The sequence below is a fragment of the Strigops habroptila genome, chromosome 2 (genome assembly GCF_004027225.2).
Source record: "Strigops habroptila isolate Jane chromosome 2, bStrHab1.2.pri, whole genome shotgun sequence".
NCBI lineage: Eukaryota > Metazoa > Chordata > Aves > Psittaciformes > Psittacidae > Strigops > Strigops habroptila.
Window position 1 is genome coordinate 46272929 of NC_044278.2, and position 6142 is coordinate 46279070.

The following is a 6142-nucleotide window of genomic DNA, read 5'->3' on the forward strand; positions in this document are numbered from 1 at the left end:
TTGTATGAAGGTCATAAGGTTCTAAAACCATGTCAACTACAACGATTTATCTTATACAATGATCCTTACTATGTTCTTTTAGTTGGGCTTTTTAGGTTTGGAAAGTTTTGTTGTTATGTCAGCAACCACTTTCCGTTTTTGGCTGGTTATTATGAAATATTCACCTCAGATACTTTCCGTTGCTATTGTTACAAAGCCACCAAGCTTAACATTACTTAGAACTGAATTTTCTTATTTACAAAGGATTATATTTCATTTTGTATGTCCTTGTCTCACCTGCCACTCTGTGCCCCTGTAAGAAGTCCCTCTCCAGGTTTATTGTAGGCCCCTTTTGGTATTGGAAGCCTGCTCTAAAGTCTGTCCTGAGCTTCCTCTTTTCCAGGCTGAACAACTCTCTCAGCCTGTCTCCATAGGAGAGGTGCTCTGGCCCTCTGATCATCTTCATGGCCTCCTCTGGACTCGCTCCAACAGGTCCTCCTTCTAATTCACATCCCCCATGTATGCACATCTTAGAAGATGAGATGAAGTTACTCCTCCAGCCAAGAACTTCTAGGATTCAGCAAATGCATGGAAAAGTAGCATTTTAAATTCCAATTTACTAAGCTGTCTTTAAGGACCAGAATTCATTTAGTCTGCTGAATCTTTCATTGTAGTTATCTTCTCAGCCTTACTGAGTAAAGCAGTGCACTTGGTGCACTGCGCAGCAGGTAGCCTGTGTTTTTTTCAGCACATTGCAGCCTCTGCTACATGGATGCTCCCCAGCTGAAGTGACTAGCTGCTGACAGCTTGTCCTTTCTAAGTTGTGTTGGTTACCTCATGACATATGAGTGGAAACATGAGGTGTGCAATGCTTGCCACAAGGCAAGCTTCTACTGTGTCTCTTGGCTGCTATGAACATGGGTGATGGATAGCTGTCCTAGCCTACTGCTCTGAAAGAGCTGAGGAAAGTCACAGCTCCAGTGTATCAGGGGAACACCAGGCTGGTATATTGATGAATTTACCTGACACTGCTGATACATTCCTGTAATCGTCTCTGAGGCATACTGCCTGTCTTGATTATAAATGTATTTCATGGCAGGAAATGAATTACAATGCATAGACCGTCATGGATATGATGGGTCGAAATATGCAAGTTGTCAGTAATCAATTCCTCAGCGACATGCATTATAGATTGCAGTCTTCAGAGGCAATGAATTTGTAGGTTTTGCTTGGGCATGTTTTGCATAGCCATTAATAATGTACATTGTTGATTAAGATCTAAATTATTGTCAGAAACCACATTGTAGGAACTTATGTATCCTAGAGGTAATATATTGCATAAATAGTCTGAGCTGCAGGCAGTGAAGCTTTGTCAAAACTGGACTAATTAACTGTGCTGTTTGTTAACAGCATAATGAACATCCTCTTATTTATGCCAAAGCTCAGTGAAGTTACTCAAAGCAAACATGTGACTGCTATAGTCAGCAGTTACATTTGCTGTTTGACCAGTGAATATTCAGACCGTGACCTCTCTGCTATTACCTAACCATGTTTCAGATTCTGGATTGTCTTTTGAAATGAAGGATTTGACATCATTATTACTTTTACTGTTTGCTTCTGCAGAACATACATGTAAAACCACACACGATTTGCTGCTTTTTAGGTACAGAAGATGGCAGTATTGTGCATTTTACAACTGAGGGACCATTGACACCCATGAAAGTTTTGAAAAAACACAACAAAATGTGTTTCATAAATCTTACTTCATTAAGTAATTACAACTGTAACTTTTCACCTTCCTTTCAACACAGTGAGTGCTGTAACAATAACCTTCCTTTATCTATAAGTCAAGCCTGACTTTCATTGGTATGCTACGTTTCATTGTGGCATGTTCCCGATATACCTTGGGAAAGAAACATCTTGAGCTTAGATATTTCAGCAGTGAAAAGGAGGATCTCTTGTAAGAAAACACAAAGTACATAAGCTATTACAGATACTCGTAATGGTTCTGGAAAAAGCTGTCATGCTGCTTTGAAACAGGAATACAATAATTGTGTTTTTCTCCGTTTTGTTTATTCGTATTAATTTATACATATAATAGCAGCTTGATATTCAAGTACAGGCACAGAATTCCATACCATTTAACTGATAAGGTGTCAGAAAAAAACAAAAACCAGTCATTTACATACTCAAAGTAGTGTGGCATTCTAATTAGTAGCTGTTAGCCCCCTTACATGGGGATTATAGACCACAGACAGGCCTTTTCAAGCGTAGTTTATTTCTGTGGAAACCTGCAAGAAGTTTGTGGAACTCACTCTTCCATGTTTCCTAAAGAAAAATAAATACACCTGTATGGTACTATGTGAACCCCGTCATGGGAAGGCCAATACTGTATGTGCTGATGGTACTTCACAGCACAGCACAGAACAGAGACACTTTTCTCCTGCAACTTGAAGTTACATGTCATACTGCATTATAAGTCTCTGGGTGTCTTCTAAGATCTGTGGACAGAACTCTGCATGCAGTAGACCCACTCTGGGCAAGAGTACAGGTACTCCATTTAGCACACATTTGCACTTAATTTCCTCATGGTTCTGGTTTCCATTTCTCTCATATTTCCTCCCATTGTGGACTGACATAAGCAGATAAGAACTGTTCACTCTCTTTATTGTATGCCCAAGCCCTGTGCTGAAAAAAGAAAGGTAATTTTTATAAGGAAACAGGTTGTCTAAAAGTTGCCCTCATCATAATTTTGGCCATACACTCCAGTAGAAGAGCAGTCCCCATGGAACCTTACTGCTTTTGTTTTCCTGTCTGAAGAAAATGGACATAAGCGAACATGATGCAAATGGCAAGGAATCACTGGCATGGATTTGGTCAACTAAGAAAATGATGTTCACTAGGAGACATTCAGGAAGTGTGGTTTTGAAATGGGAAGTAGTCAGTTTTTGTTGACACTTCAGGGCTGTGGATTGTACTGTAAATTTAACAGTGAAATGATGGCAGCAGCACCGTCCTTTCCCACACCATCTACACCCCATTGTCGGCAATCCTTGGTGCTTTCCGCTGTAGAGTGCACATTTCAAGGCAGTATATGTGAACTCTGGAGAGCGCATCCTTCCCCTGCCTGCTGCCCAGTGGCTACGCTACTGTCTCAGATTTCTCGTATGTTGTCTGATCTTTGAACACTGATAAAAACTCCGTGACAGTGTAAGTCACTTTTGCGTTATTACAGTGATGACAGTGGTGGCGGTCCCTGTTCAGCACCCTGTTTTCCCAAAAGTTGCTGGAAAAACTTCCCTCCCAGTTTATGAGACTTAGACTGAACCTGGTCTCTTGGATGACACTGGCATTCACTTAGATCCTAATCTCATCAACTTCTGAAGTCAGCGAAAGGCGTGCAGCGTTTGTTGTTTCCATTTCACCTAGGGAACTGCAAAGCACTGTGTAGAATTAGATCTGCAGTTCTCCGGGTACATTTCCATGAGTGACTAATGCTGACAGTAGCACATTGACTCTTTGCTCATGAGAGTTGAACACAACTATTTAAGACTGAAGATTAACTTCCTCAGAGTTTAAAACTGTTAATTTGTCAAATTTGAAAACAGGTTAAGTTTGGCCATAGCTGTTAATTAACTTATATGATAGCTATCAATATTTTACTTTCCTGGGATTTTCCATTTCAAAGCCTTTGAAAGAAGCAGAAAAGTACCTCGCTAATCACGTCGAGAAGATGGAAGGGGTTTGTTTGTTTTACCAAGTCATATGCTTTCTTGAAATTTCAGTCCTCTCTTCATTTGTTTGGAAGTCCAAACTACAGTATACTGTTAAGTACATGCATACAGATAATACATGAACTTCTGGAAGTCACAAATACTGAAAAAATTATAGGGATACTGTTATTTTCAACCAGGTAAAGTCATTTAGTACAATAAGAGAAATAGTTCTTTGTACTGGTTCAGTGATATTTCTGGGATGTAGATCATGCATGAGAGTCTGCACGGCTGTCACCTGTAACTCAACAGTGGTTCGGAAAAACAAAGTTATTATAAAAGAGAAACTATCTAAAAATCTAATACCTCACAAACTAACTGAGTTAAAGCCATACCTTGCATATATGCATGTAGTATGTCATTTGTTAAAGCAGACGGATGCCTGACTGATTAATTAGTGGCAAATAAATGCAGAGATGCTTCAGCAGTGCTACGTATCTGGCTAAAATGGGAGGAAAGAGGCTGGGCAGAAAGTTGCCCATGCATGTAGATTTATTACTGAGATATGAAGTGACAGGATGTCTGTTTTTTTTAATTATGCTGATATATTACATTTGTAACCTGAAAAATTAGAGAGGTTTTTAGTATTTAAAAATGTCATTAATTTGAAGAAAAATTATCTTTCTGCTAACACCTGCTCTAGTCTTGCTTGTCCTCCTAGCTTGTTTAGAAAGCATGCTGGCTTTGGAGAAAGATTCATAGGTGTGCAGCCATCGGTTGCTTACATGCAGTGCTCTGTGCATATACAACTGGCTAAGCACATGGGCCGTCAGCTGGATGGGTTTGGCCTGGATCCAAACTGCTGTGCACATATACATCAACTGCGCGATGCTGTCCCTGTGAGCTCTGAGCTGGGGTGTTTTTCACACTGCTGCTTCGCTTGGCCTCCTCCCCTCTCCGCTGGAAAAAAGCATTTGTCTTGCTGCTTGCCAGCAAGACAAATTGGGGAAAACCAGCCACCCCAGCTGGAAGTTAGCAGCCCTGATCAGGGAACCCAGTCATGTCGTCTGAGGTTGTTCTTGCTGGGTGTTGTGTGCCTTCGATGTACTTTGACACCGGCTCCATGTGATTCTGAGGGAAGGAACTGATTTACAGTGGTTTACAGCAGGGAGGAATGGCGATGCTGCTTGTCGATGCTCAGTTCTATTTGCCTTCTGGCAGCAGGGAAATAACAGTTGGCTTTTCCCTTCTCTTCCTAAATTCTCCAGTATTTTCCGCAAAGGTTCAGAAAGGTTCACACGCTCATTATTGGAGTAACACACATGAATTTAGAATGAAACTGATCACATTCACGTTCTTCTAAGCATTTTTTAAATTACAAATTTTATGCTGTCATTAGAAATGAATACATGACTTCTATGTTTTCATAGACATATATCGAACATCTAAGCAGATAATGTATCCAGTAATCTTGTACTCAGAACTAGTTGCCTAGTGAGAGCAAACAGGTGCCCAGGAATCAGTTCGATTTAATGACTTCTAAAGATGGGATATCAAGTCCTTTAGCAGTGGCTTCTAAAAATAAGATTAAATTAGTAAAACGCTAAGTTCTCAATTACCTGAAAGTCCAAGTATTCTTATGAAGTAAATATTAGTTATTGTTTCCATAAAGTCAGTCCCACAGTTCAGTAACATTTTCTCATTCTTGTGAAGGTCTTTGGTTTTGCGGTCTCAAGACACACTTCTCAGTGCTAAAGGACCAACTGAAAGTAATTTTGAAGTGATTTTCAATTTGTGAACTAACCATTAATCAGAGTGGCTACAGGGGGACTACAGCAGCAGAGTGGAATAAAATAGACCTGTCTTGCTACCCAGAATGCGAAGACTGTTCAAGTACTTGCGATACATTCCAGTTTCTTAATTCATTCTTCTCTGCATTTATTAAAGTATTTCCACATGTGTGCGTATATGTATACACAGCATGCCGTGTCTACAAAACAGAGTTTGTGCTTATTCACCGTGCTTCCTATGAAGTCCTTTTATTGCGCCTCTTCTTATTCTAATTGCTACTGTAACAATCCTCTAACATCAAGAAAATATTTTTCCACTTTTATAACTATTCTTTTCATGCTAAGCAATGCCTCAGTTGTGGGGCTTTTGTGGGGAGTGAGGTGTTTGCTCTGCCAGGCTCAGACAAGCTCCTTAGCCAGAATGTGGAGTGGGGGCTTTGTCAGGGATGGGGGTACATGCCTCTGGGGCCATGATGCCACTGGCCCTTCAGAAGTTCTTGAGTTCAAAGGCAAATGAGAGGCAAATCCGGAGCCCTGTTTTTTGGGGCTGGGGCTTCTGTGTTCGTCACTCATTTATTTTGGATTGAAAAGGGTGCCCAGTCTTCCTTTATCCTCAGGGGCCCTCTCTGGGGCCAGCTAGTTTCCCAAGGAAGCTGGGCG